At 43.5% G+C, this 14,445-nt stretch overlaps 1 protein-coding gene across 3 annotated transcripts in view; it reads left to right on the top strand.

Annotated features, from left to right (window-relative positions):
* The first annotated feature begins 2,397 nt into the window (after window positions 1-2,397).
* The window catches only part of LOC124287391 (beta-1,3-galactosyltransferase 2-like), a 77,937-nt gene continuing 65,889 nt past the window's right edge, over window positions 2,398-14,445 (top strand). For 2 of the 3 annotated variants that reach the window (XM_046723948.1, XM_046723924.1), the window contains exon 1: window positions 2,398-2,624. The gene's annotated coding sequence lies outside the window, so the exon portion shown is untranslated. Of the gene's footprint in view, window positions 2,625-11,186; window positions 11,472-14,445 lie in introns of those variants that run through there. The other variant, XM_046723941.1, reaches the window with a different exon arrangement.

Genomic DNA, 14,445 nt, shown 5'->3' with positions numbered 1-14,445 from the left:
CAGCCCCATCTTTAACATGTAGCGGGTTTCCCCAAACCCCGCATCTCTATCCTTGTTACAACCCCATCTTTAACATGTAGCGGGTCTCATCCAACCCTGCACCTATAACCTTGTTTACAGCCCTATCTTTAACATGTAGCGGGTCTCACCCAACCCTGCACCTATAACCCTGTTTACAGCCCTATCTTTAACATGTAGCGGGTCTCACCCAACCCTGCCCCTCTATCCTTGTTACAGCCCCATCTTTAACATGTAGCGGGTCTCATCCAACCCTGCACCTATAACCTTGTTTACAGCCCCATCTTTAACATGTAGCGGGTCTCACCCAACCCTGCACCTCTATCCTTGTTTACAGCCCTATCTTTAACATGTAGCGGGTCTCATCCAACCCTGCACCTATAACCTTGTTTACAGCCCTATCTTTAACATGTAGCGGGTCTCACCCAACCCTGCACCTATAACCTTGTTTACAGCCCCATCTTTAACATGTAGCGGGTCTCACCCAACCCTGCACCTATAACCTTGTTCACAGCCCCATCTTTAACATGTAGCGGGTCTCACCCAACCCTGCACCTATAACCTTGTTCACAGCCCCATCTTTAACATGTAGCGGGTCTCACCCAACCCTGCACCTATAACCTTGTTCACAGCCCCATCTTTAACATGTAGCGGGTCTCATCCAACCCTGCACCTATAACCTTGTTCACAGCCCCATCTTTAACATGTAGCGGGTCTCACCAACCCTGCACCCTCTAACCTTGTTTACAGCCCTATCTTTAACATGTAGCGGGTCTCACCCAACCCTGCACCTATAACCTTGTTCACAGCCCCATCTTTAACATGTAGCGGGTCTCACCCAACCCTGCACCTATAACCTTGTTCACAGCCCCATCTTTAACATGTAGCGGGTCTCACCCAACCCTGCACCTATAACCTTGTTTACAGCCCCATCTTTAACATGTAGCGGGTCTCATCCAACCCTGCACCTATAACCTTGTTCACAGCCCCATCTTTAACATGTAGCGGGTCTCACCCAACCCTGCACCTATAACCTTGTTCACAGCCCCATCTTTAACATGTAGCGGGTCTCACCCAACCCTGCACCTCTAACCTTGTTTACGGCCCTATCTTTAACATGTAGCGGGTCTCACCCAACCCTGCACCTATAACTCTGTTTACAGCCCCATCTTTAACATGTAGCGGGTCTCACCCAACCCTGCACCTATAACTCTGTTTACAGCCCCATCTTTAACATGTAGCGGGTCTCATCCAACCATGCACCTATAACCTTGTTCACAGCAGTTCATTAACATGTAGCGGGTCTCACCCAACCCTGCACCTATAACTCTGTTTACAGCCCCATCTTTAACATGTAGCGGGTCTCACCCAACCCTGCACCTCTAACCTTGTTTACAGCCCCATCTTTAACATGTAGCGGGTCTCACCCAACCCTGCACCTATAACCTTGTTTACAGCCCCATCTTTAACATGTAGCGGGTCTCACCCAACCCTGCACCTATAACCTTGTTTACAGCCCCATCTTTAACATGTAGCGGGTCTCACCCAACCCTGCACCTATAACCTTGTTTACAGCCCTATCTTTAACATGTAGCGGGTCTCACCCAACCCTGCACCTCTAACCTTGTTTACAGCCCTATCTTTAACATGTAGCGGGTCTCACCCAACCCTGCACCTATAACCTTGTTTACAGCCCTATCTTTAACATGTAGCGGGTCTCACCCAACCCTGCACCTATAACCTTGTTTACAGCCCTATCTTTAACATGTAAAGGGTCTTACCAAACCCTTCCACTAACAAACCTGGCCCAGTGATCAGTGTTAACCACGCTCTCGGCCTCATCAAGCCCTGTTTCAATGACCGGACGAGAGACATGATACACTGCGGCATAGGTAGAATGCGTTTATATTAGAATGGTAATGAGAGAAGCTAAGAAACGTGAGGATAAGAATGTTCTCAGATCGCGATGCCTGTCCGAACAGTGATCTGATGGGACATTTCTTCTCCGTTAGCCAATACGGTGCACTGGGAATCCTTGTGGTACCAAGTCGTCTTCAGGCATTCAGGCACAGGGAGGGTAGCTTCCTCACCACCTACTGAGGCATGGCGTACATATGTTGCCTCCAGGAACGGAAACAACAGGCTCGTATATCGCAGAGTTCTGTCTGGCATTAACTCGTCCTCCTCGCGCCACATACACATGTGACCACAGACATAGATATTTTCTAATCTTGGCAATTTCTGAGTCTGATGGTCACTACATACACCGGCCGGAGTTATCTTGAGTTAGACCACTCTACTTGACATGCTCTCACTGAGCTTATGATTTCCCGACGCGGGTTGGGTCACCTCAACAGTTACCTCCCCTGCTCTGCGCGATGGGAGCCGATCCGAGATACGGGCTGGTTGGCGTGACTGTTTCATTCCAGCAGACTCCGCCCAAGATTGTCACGTGCAAACGTTGTTGAAATCAGTGGTATGAAAATAGAGTGCTTGTTGCTATCAGTTCATAGGATGGGAATGCAGTAATCCACAACCATCAGTCACAGCGTTTGTGCCCCTGGTATGTGCACCTGGTCTGGAGGCAGAGTAAAGTTTCCCAGCAAGTAAGTCTCCAACTTTTCTAAGTTACCTTATTCTGTATTATCTGAAGGAATACTTCTCGCATACATATTTAACTGATTGACTTTCCTCTGTTTCAATTTCCCTCTCAGTGGGTAACGAAATTAATTAAATTGATTATTGGGAACATTATTAATGTATTTTATCCGCCAATGTTTAGTTCTTGATTGTGTTCAGCTTTGATGTTGCAGGAATCATTGTATCATACCGAAATGGCAATATTGTTTAATTATTTAGCTACAATAATCTGAACTGGTGCATAGATGCAACTACCGTTATCATAAAGTCATGTTGACAGACACTGACTGGCACCAACTTCACAGTATTGTCAGTAGAGCTGAAGGGGTCGTTGTCGGCACGGGTACTACAGATGTGTAACCCAGGTACGTTTCTGTACACAGAGACGTACACTAACCAAAATCAGAATACAGAAACGTACCCAAGTACGGTTCTATTCTGCATTGTGCCTTTTTCTTGATCAGAACTGTCACGTTGTTGTATCAGATACATTTGGCTTCGTTATATAAGAAACGAATATACACAGTAACAAATATTTGGCGGTGCACAATATACCACTCGCACTCAGTTGAACGGAATAACTACATATGGTTTCGGTTTGGGGTTACGGTTACGGGATATGGACTCGTCCACCGTGTAGGGTACCGGGTACGTGTCTGTATTTTGATTTTGTTTAGGGTACATTTCTGTGTACAAAATGTACCTGGGGTAGTACCTGTGCCGGCCCCTTCAGCGTCAGTTGACTACCAGGACTAAGTCAGGTAATAGAATAAATTAGCTATACTCAATGACCTGCTGAAGTTAACGATGGAATCAAATCTGGCCTGGTCAGTAATCCGACAGCAGTCACTCCCACGGGAGAACACATATAAACGTAATCAGTACCCATGGGCCACTAGCGGCAGTGGATAAAACAATACCGCGGTCTGTGTTTGTAACACACTTTGCTGCCGAATTCATCATTACCGCGGTCTGTGAGAGTAAGAGAGACAGAGAGAGAGAGAGAGAGAGAGATCATTAGACGAGAGAGAGAGAGAGAGAGAGAGAGAGAGAGAGAGAGAGAGAGAGAGAGAGAGAGAGAGAGAGAGAGAGAGAGCATTAGTGACTCGACAGGGAGCCAGATTTCTTCCAGCCCGACCCCCTATCCGTGAGCTAACCTGACCCCAACGTGAATGCAGCCAGGTGAATGGTGTACAGTCTAACACTTACATTAGCACTGAACATCTGTTCTGCGTCTGTACTGACTGAACGCTAGGCGTCATATCGAGGCATTCCGGAACGTGGCATTGTTACGTCACGTGGCAATTCAGCGAACAGTGGTGATATGGCTACAACATTAAACCAACGGTTAGTTATCGTCTATTTAAATTTCCTGTATTTGAGAAAGACGTATCCTCGATTTGAGATAGCAATGGATTCCATACCATTATTCCAACTTTTCAACATGCAGATATTTACCCTTTGTTTCCGCGCTCGATTCATTCACTACTCCTAACATATACAAGGCTAAAAGCCCGATCCTTATATCGTTATTTGCAAATGACCATTGAAAGTATCTAGACCCTGCCTTGAGTCCCAGTGGCACAAGTAAAATGGGTGGTCAGGTTCAATGACCCTATGGCGTGGATGGTGGCATCACTCACATGTTACTGAAACAACATTTCTTTACATCAAAGTAAGTGTCAAACACACTTTAAAGGGAAGACACATCAGGATTCAATTTGGAGACGGTAATGTAAATTTCATGGAAAACAAAAATCTTGAAACGTACGGCTTTTCTTTATCAATCTGTTAGTGTGACGTCACAAGAGGAGTGTTCAGTTTTGACATATATCATGCTAGATTTGCTTCAATGCCCGTTGTGGCTGTCTGCCCTAATGTTTGCTGACAGTGCAATACACGTGATATGCCCCTCACGCCTGCAGGTAGAGAGTACTTGATAAAACACTGCTGCAGTATACTACTAGACAATTTGCTGGTATCGACGATAACTTCGGGAATATCTGCTAATGCCACATGATCTATCTTCGCTGACATTATTTCTGTTTTATATTGGTCCTTAAGTCAAGGTACCCAAGTCAGATCTACAGAGAATATAGCTAATTGTAAACCTTCTGTCCGGCATATCAAGAATTTGACCGAGTTGCAAATGCACACCGAAAACGACACGATGAAAGATGCAGTGTTTGTGGGCTATGTGTGAGACTCGGGAAAATCCCGTTAACTTGAACAATAATTCCTGTAGTGAATAATGTTTGATATGACTGCCGCCTGCTTCTTGAACTATAATTCCCGTAGTGAATAATGTTTGATGTGACTGCCGCCTGCTTCTTGAACTATAATTCCTGTAGTGTATAATGTTTGATGTGACTGCCGCCTGCTTCTTGAACTATAATTCCTGTAGTGAATAATGTTTGATGTGACTGCCGCCTGCTTCTTGAACTATAATTCCTGTAGTGAATAATGTTTGATGTGACTGCCGCCTGCTTCTTGAACTATAATTCCTGTAGTGAATAATGTTTGATGTGACTGCCGCCTGCTTCTTGAACAATAATTCCTGTAGTGAATAATGTTTGATGTGACTGCCGCCTGCTTCTTGAACAATAATTCCTGTAGTGAATAATGTTTGATGTGACTGCCGCCTGCTTCTTGAACTATAATTCCTGTAGTGTATAATGTTTGATGTGACTGCCGCCTGCTTCTTGAACTATAATTCCTGTAGTGAATAATGTTTGATGTGACTGCCGCCTGCTTCTTGAACTATAATTCCTGTAGTGTATAATGTTTGATGTGACTGCCGCCTGCTTCTAAATTGTTAGTCCAGGACAAAGTCCCACAGAAACACATTACAGGCACAACAGCTATAAAGTCTACATTTCGCTGTATGTTCAGGTTTCTTTGTGTTTTTATTTGCGTGAAAAATGTACTGAATGAATCCCATGCTGAGAGTTTATTGTATTTTATAATTCATTTTACATGTTGTCTGATAAACAAGGCGGGTATTACCGACAATACATAGACTTAAGCCTGAGTCACACCGAGGTAGTTTTTAGTACGTCCGCAGTAAGTCTGAAGTACGGGAATTCCGTTTGTGAATGGCAATCTCGTTTAAAGTACGCTGTCACTCCGTCCCATTCCAGAACGGGTAGAACGGTTGACATGTTCAACGTTCTGGAGCATCCTCCCGTCCCTAGTCCGACCGAGCCCGTCCATAAAGTTCTTAAACAGACTGTAAACAGGTGCCACTACGTCCCTTCCGTTCGCACACAGTTCGAGCCCGATCCGACCATTTTTCAAGAACGCACTGAGAACGAGTTCGGTGTTTGGGGGCACTGCGGTACGAGCCAGTGGGTATCACATTCCTTACATCTGCTGAACGGTCCTGTTTGCGGATGTGTAATAGTCAACATCAAACCATCTCCATTACATTTATTAGACATTGCTAACTACAATAACATCGAGATAATATGTAACATGTAATTGCGGAATCAATTAACCGTGCCTTATTTAACGTGGTATAGTATCTGGTAATTTGTCTGATCAATAATTTACCTAATTATCAAATTCAGTGACAAAGCCGATACACAGTACCAGGACACGCCCGAGAGTGTTGGTGTAAAACCTCCATTAACGATCACGTTGTAACAGCATGACCACCATGTGTTCCACGTGTCGACCAAAGATTGGGCCAACTGAGCTGGTGTTACCTGCTTGTTTGGGTCCTGTCGTAGGTGTCTACCCATTTCATACCACACATGCTCTTTGAGGAAGATTTCTGGAGAAACAGACCGCCATGTAACAGAATATCTGTAACAGAATGTCTGTAACAGAATGTCTGTAACACAGAAAGCTGGATATCTGGACGGGCATCATCCTGCTGCAACGTTGACGTCATTTGCACAAAGATTAGAACATGATCCCAACTGGGGTGGTTCCCGTAGGGTACACCCTTCAAATTGCCATCAACTATGAGAGTTGACCTGCAGTAGATAACGTCTGTATAGAGTTCATATTGTCTTCCCATGGACATTAAACAATCACGTTTGTTTTGTGCGATTTCTATTTGTGTAACATACCCACAGCACGTTGACCTTGACATTTAGTAAGCCATGGCATCGCGTAAGCGTATTTTACTGTGGGACAAAAAGTTTTCATGAGCAAACGATCACTTTGTTCACACTCAAGTACCACCTGTGTGAGTATCTAAACAAACAAGCAAACATCCAGTTTGTGCGCCGTGCATTAACAAGGATCAGCAAAGTGTAAATCACAACCTAAATTTCAAGATGTCTTCATAAATATGCAATGAAACATGCGCTATTAAATTTCAGAAGCAGTTTCCATTAATGTACACTATACAAAGTAGGGGCGATGGGGTAGCCTAGTGGTTAAAGTGTTCGCTCGTCACGCCAATGACCTAGGTTCGATTCCCCAGATGGGTACAATGTGTGAAGCCCCTTTCTGGTGTCCCCTGCCATGTTTTTGCTGGAATATTGCTGGAAGCGGCGTCCAATTAAACTCAGTGACTCATTACACAAAGCTCGGTGACTTCTCCCCATTAATATATATTTGTTAGCATTAAAAGAATGTTGAATGTAATGTGGACTGTAACTTGTACATATCATATTAACATATACATCGCTGTGACGTGCTTTTCAATCTCAATTGCACACATTTGCAGCGATGTATACACAGCGATGTTATGTTGACGCTAACGTATTGAGCTCGTTTATGTTGGACTCTTTCATCAAATGCACCTGCATTAAAAAAAGGCCATCAGATTCTGTTGATCACCGGATTGTCTGGTCCAGACTCGATTATTTACAGACCGCCGCCATATAGCTGGAATATTGCTGAGTGTGGCGTAAAACTAAACTCACTCACTCACTCACTTCTGTCTTCCTGGTCAAAATTAAACAATCGTAGGAGGTGTGTCGGTGAAAATAGACCCAAGAACCATATATAGTTCTTAAGAATATCTTGGTAAACAATACTGACTGCTGAGCCAAGGGTAGCTCGCACCTGGAAATAGACACAAATAATTTCAAATGGAAATTTTACTGAATATCTTGTCTGTCGAAATTCGTTATTTATGTAAGTGTAGGATAATATTGATTTGGTACAAGTTACGGGCAATATGATAAAATGTTCATGCTGCGTTGTCAATGCTATATCCGAGGTGATATGCCGTTCGAATCCCTGTTGCGTCTAGAATACATTAATGCATAAAGAAACGAAATTCTATGTATGGTTTGATCTTTCTTACTTACTCAAAGTTATACACCTTAAACTAATTCTCCTGTTTTACACACACTTCCGACATACTTGCAGTGGTAAGCTCGATCTGTGAACATCTTGTACATGTATAGTGACGTACAGGTAGCCAACATGTTACTACTCAGGTAGTATATTGCATCAATACCTGTCACACATGCCTGTAATAGGGAATACTCCAATATCAAAACTATACAGCTGTATATTTACCCTTGACTCGCTCCAACAATATTGTGTCCATATCATGTTGCATATAAAACACCAGAACCGTCAATATTTGAGGATTGTTTTCGTATTTGTGCATTATCCGAAGGTAAACCGTCCAAAATGTATAAAATCGTTCCACTACGCGAGTTTATACTAAATTTGTAATTGAAATCGATCGATAAATGCACAAAACTCGTAACACAATCTTCATAGTGACTAAGTAACGGCTCAAAACTTTATTTATTTATTTTATAAGGCATACCGTAGCGAGTATAAATACACATGGTCATGAATATCTATGCTTTCGCCAACAAACAACTCCTTAGGATGACAAACACAAGTCATGTCATGTTATTGAGAAATTTAGAGAGTCTGATTAACTAACAGACAGATCCTGAGTTCATCAATAAGTTCATCTTTACACCTATTATATTATGCTTATATCTGACGTGTTTGGACCCGTTAAGGTCCGGGTTAGAATTGATCTTCAGTAACCCATGCTTGTCGCAAGAGGCGACTAACGGGATCGGGTGGTCAGGCTCGCTGGCGGGGATGACACATGTCATCGTATCCAAATTGCGTAGATCGATGTTCATGCTGTTGATCCCTGGATTGTTTGGTCCAGACTCGATTATTTACAGACCGCCACCATATAGCTGGAATATTGCTGAGTGCGGCGTAAAACTAAACTCACTCACATTGTACGTGTTTGGGTCCAAAGATGTCAACAACTGAGCGTGTTTAGGGTTCAAACGTTGTAAGACCTGTAACCAAGTGTACATTCTACTGACTACCCACCCAAGACATGGAAGAAAAGCAAGCCAAGATAAGGGTATGATAATGATAGCCTTGTTATGGAGTTTATCGTGACCAGCATCGCGGTGACAACCTTGCATCTTCTAGATGATGTACTTTCTAGTTACGCCGAGAATTCACCTTCGCTGACCTTCACAAGGTATGTCCGAGAAACAAAATTACTCCTTTTCAGAAACCACAAAACCTCCTCAATTGTACTTTTATCATTCATATTCAGCTTGCAAAGAAACCGCCTTGCTCGGAAACCACGCTTCTCAACAGGGTCGGTAACTGTAGCTCCTCAATAGGGTCGGTAACTGTAGCTTCTCAATAGGGTCGGTAACTGTAGCTTCTCAATAGGGTCGGTAACTGTAGCTTCTCAATAGGGTCGGTAACTGTAGCTTCTCAATAGGGTCGGTAACTGTAGCTTCTCAATAGGGTCGGTAACTGTAGCTTCTCAATAGGGTCGGTAACTGTAGCTTCTCAATAGGTCGGTAACTGTAGCTTCTCAATAGGGTCGGTAACTGTAGCTTCTCAATAGGGTCAGTAACTGTAGCTTCTCAATAAGGTCGGTAACTGTAGCTTCTCAATAGGGTCGGTAACTGTAGCTTCTCAATAAGGTCGGTAACTGTAGCTTCTCAACAGGGTCGGTAACTGTAGCTTCTCAATAGGGTCGGTAACTGTAGCTTCTCAATAGGGTCGGTAAATAGTAACCGTAGCTTCTCAATAGGGTCGGTAACTGTAGCTTCTCAATAGGGTCGGTAACTGTAGCTTCTCAATAGGGTCGGTAACTGTAGCTTCTCAATAGGGTTGGTAACTGTAGCTTCTCAATAGGGTCGGTAACTGTAGCTTCTCAATAGGGTCGGTAACTGTAGCTTCTCAATAGGGTCAGTAACTGTAGCTTCTCAATAGGGTCGGTAACTGTAGCTTCTCAATAGGGTCGGTAACTGTAGCTTCTCAATAGGGTCAGTAACTGTAGCTTCTCAATAGGGTCGGTAACTGTAGCTTCTCAATAGGGTCGGTAACTGTAGCTTCTCAATAGGGTCGGTAACTGTAGCTTCTCAATAGGGTCGGTAACTGTAGCTTCTCAATAGGGTCGGTAACTGTAGCTTCTCAATAGGGTCGGTAACTGTAGCTTCTCAATAGGGTCGGTAACTGTAGCTTCTCAATAGGGGTCGGTAACTGTAGCTTCTCAATAGGGTCGGTAACTGTAGCTTCTCAATAGGGGTAACTGGTATAGGGTCTGTAGCTTCTCAATAGGGTCAGTAACTGTAGCTTCTCAATAGGGTTGGTAACTGTAGCTTCTCAATAGGGTCGGTAACTGTAGCTGCTTCTCAATCAGGGTTGGTAACTGTAGCTTCTCTCAATAGGGTCGGTAACTGTAGCTTCTCAATAGGGTTGGTAACTGTAGCTTCTCAATAGGGTCGGTAACTGTAGCTTCTCAATAACTGGTTCTGGTAACTGTAGCTTCTCAATAGGGTCGGTAACTTCAAGCTTCTCAATAGGGTCGGTAACTGTAGCTTCAATAATGAGGTCGGTAACTGTAGCTTCTCAATAGGGTCGGTAACTGTAGCTTCTCAATAAGGTCAGTAACTGCTTCTCAATAGGGTCGGTAACTGTAGCTTCTCAATAGGGTCGGTAACTGTAGCTTCTCAATAGGGTCGGTAGCTTCTCAGCAGGGTCGGTAACTGTAGCTTCTCAATAGGGTCAGTAACTGTAGCTTCTCAATAGGGTCGGTAACTGTAGCTTCTCAATAGGGTCAGTAACTGTAGCTTCTCAATAGGGTCGGTAACTGTAGCTTCTCAATAAGGTCGGTAACTGTAGCTTCTCAATAGGGTCGGTAACTGTAGCTTCTCAATAGGGTTGGTAACTGTAGCTTCTCAATAGGGTTGGTAACTGTAGCTTCTCAACAGGGTCGGTAACTGTAGCTTCTCAATAAGGTCGGTAACTGTAGCTTCTCAATAAGGTCGGTAACTGTAACTTCTCAATAAGGTCGGTAACTGTAGCTTCTCAATGTGGTCGGTAAATGTAGCTTCTCAATAGGGTTGGTAACTGTAATCGGCTGCCAGTATGTGTATTTCTTCATGTCCTACACATACACCTACACATACAGACTTGGTTACAAGGATGTGATATACCCACGATATGTGAGTGTGAAGGGTCAACTGTTCTTCAACAGGATGCATGTTTTTACGTTGTTAAGGGAACGTAACTAAGTATTAACGATCAGTAGATACTGGATAGCACGAGATAGAAGTTTTCTGTGTTTTAGTTCCGAGTCCAACTGGTCTATCGTATTGATGCAATATCTCAAACTCAACAACACCACTGGCCGTCTTACGTAGCGGAAACACTTAGCATTGTTCAATCCAGCACTGATAGCCTGAGACGCCAGTTCCGCTATGGCCGTGGCCGTAAAACGCTATTGACCGTGATGAGCGAGGCTTGGTGCTTGCGTCAACAGATGCCGTCTTCATAGCAATACCGTAAAGGGATTCATCAGTGGAACACGTGCTCACAGGGACCGCTTGTGTCAGGTACGTGTGTTGGACCTTTGTCGTCTCAGACATTCACTACAGTGTTAAATGAACGTGGATTGCAAATCGGTACAAATTATTGAGATTAATGTGTTCATGGGGCACAGTCGAGACTTAACATATCTTCGAACTCTCCTACCACACGCGCTTGTTTATTGATAGCTGTAGAGATCCCACAGTCAGGACTCTGCGCTCCCAGGGACAACTGTATTTCGGATCACATTTCCCTCAGTTAAAATATATTAACAGTATAATCACTTCAAGTTATGGAGTGTATATTGAACCTGGCATGGGTCATATTGTACTGAACGTAATTATATTGTCCCTAGGCTATTCGTACTGGAGGGGGAGGGTGGTGGTATCAAGGTAGCGCTTGCATGGATTCCGCACTCCCTGCTATAGCTTTCTCCGGTGGAGACATCACACTTGTAGTATTTTGACCCTTTGATAAATAAAGTTAAAAAAATCCAAGCAAGTACATGTGAAATATACAGAATATTCACCAACAGTTGGACGCCACGAGCTGTCCTCGACCCTGACGCGCATAGTGTAACCCGGTAGTTGCTTACATGCCTTGGTGTAGAAACAAGAGGCACGAGCTGTCCTCGACCCTGACGCGCATAGTGTAACCCGATAGTTGCTTACATGTCTTGGTGTAGAAACAAGAGACAGGAACATGAACTTATCTCTCCAAACAGGATTTCATATTACCGCTGGCCTAATCTAAGTAATTAGCGTGCACTAAGTAACGTCAGCTATGAGATCCCTGTTGGATGCATGTTATGATTATGCTGTAATGTTATCGTCCCTGGATCAACAGTTTATGTAGTAATATTCCCTAGCCTATGTTTGCTATTGGTGCGTCTTTCAGAGATGCATAGATCTATATCCTATTAACTTGATCGTAGATAATCATACACTTTTTTCCAAGGGAGAAAATGGGATTATAAACCAGATGTAACAGAATAATTTCCACTAAAATTGTCAATATGAGTGTTGGGATGACAAAATGCCCAAGATTTGAATAATGTAAAACACACCCTTCCCTCGCCTTTTATAAACGTTTGAATCAAATATTATTAAATCGTATCACTGTTTTTACTTTTAGATAATTATATCTACTTCCCTACTTCGCTATATTGGCACAAATGTATAATATTGCCTGGTTAACGTGTCATCAATACAAGCACCTATGTGTTGCAAATGAGGTTGTCTTTAAATACAGATATTCTGTTTTGTTCCCCGAGACAAGGCTACAGATGATAATTCCATGACATCGCCAATAACTGCGGACATGAAACACACCCCTGGCAAACACAACACATAGCCGAATATAAATATTAGTTTAAAGAGTAAGGCAGATTGTGTTCCACATAGAAGGCGTCACTGTGTTAACTTGGACTGTCCAAGTTTATTCACTGTCTGTACTCGCAAGCTGCTGAACTATGGCGCAGCGACCACGTGTGTATCTTCTCCATATAAATATAAGTCTTGTTCATATTGGTTTCCTGTGATAGATAGCTGGCAGTGACCGAAACCTTAAAACCTGGTTCTTTCACCAGCTTTATTCTTTATTGAATTCTCAACCAGGAACTATATTTGATTATAACTGACTATGTTAGGTGAAGTTTATGGATACTAGCACTAATGTGTGAGGTGACCGTACATGCAACTTAAAGAACACCTGACAGAAGACATGACGATTAAACACTAAGACATGAAATCTCATATAAACAAGGTTATTAAAGTACTACGCCCGTGTGTGGTTTTCCTGCCTTTAGATAAACATTTGTAAATAATTCATGTCACCACGTATCAGACGTGTATGTAGCACTCTGATTATGTATCGCCACTTCCGGTACCGGCCAAGCAAAAGACCAACTTCTCGCGAACGGCCAGTAGACAGAAGGCCACAGCTGCGTGGTGCAGTGCGTTTGAAGTGCATATCACGGTCAATCTGTGCAGAAGACGAAAATGACATGTTAATAGGGTACTTCCGTCAGCGACTCATGGGGCAGCGAGTCATGAGACCACCAGGTGGCGGTTACCGCATGGCCACCTGCTGGTCACTTCAGGAACTAAAAGGGACAAAGGCAATGGCAGCTTTGAGCATGAGCCGGTACGTGAGAAAAAAATCCGTGCAACTTTCTCGTGAAACAGTGGTACACAGGGCGGGGCACAATACACTGCATCGCACACGAGAGTTCGGATATCTGGAAATGTGTTAGAATGACTCACTCGCAAGTCCGGTGTAGTTGGTAACCTTCTTTAAAGCACTACGCCCGACGTCAATCCGCCCGTGCCATGTTATATGTTGCGGTCAAAGTTGTGGCCAACATATGAGTGAATGAGTGAGTTTTACACCGCTTTTAACAATATTCCAGCAATATCACGGCGGGGGGACACCAGAAATAGGCTTCACACATTGTACCCATGTGGGGAATCGAACCCGGGTCTTCAGCGTGACGAGCGAACGCTTTAACCACTAGGCTATCCCACCTCCCCTGCCAGCATATGTGAATGTGTGTATAATATTTAAATATGTGAACTACTTGATATCCGATGCAGCTGTACATCACTGCCATTCAGCCATACGTTAATACTGGTAATAAATGTATAGAGCAGATACCAAGAAACATAACTTACTAATGTAAACCTGTGTTATTGCACTGACGTAATTATATGCAGAACATGTCAGAGATTAACAATACTTATAGTTGACTTTTCATTGCCCAGATAACATATTACACAGGTACAAAGTGTACGTGAGTGATCGCGGGGAGTGGTGATCAAGGCCACACTCAGTACACCCATCCGTACTTCCCCCACCCCCTGCTCGCAAATATCCATTGATTTGTTTGGAACAGATATGTTCCGTTTAAGGGAATGTCTCTCAACAAGCATACCTTGTATTGCATGTTCACCTTATCTGAGATGTAACATACCTTGTATTGCATGTTCACCTTATCTGAGA

The sequence above is a fragment of the Haliotis rubra genome, unplaced genomic scaffold (genome assembly GCF_003918875.1).
Source record: "Haliotis rubra isolate DU_JTF1 unplaced genomic scaffold, ASM391887v1 Scf1107, whole genome shotgun sequence".
Lineage (NCBI taxonomy): Eukaryota > Metazoa > Mollusca > Gastropoda > Lepetellida > Haliotidae > Haliotis > Haliotis rubra.
This window is presented reverse-complemented; position numbering and strand designations above follow the sequence as displayed.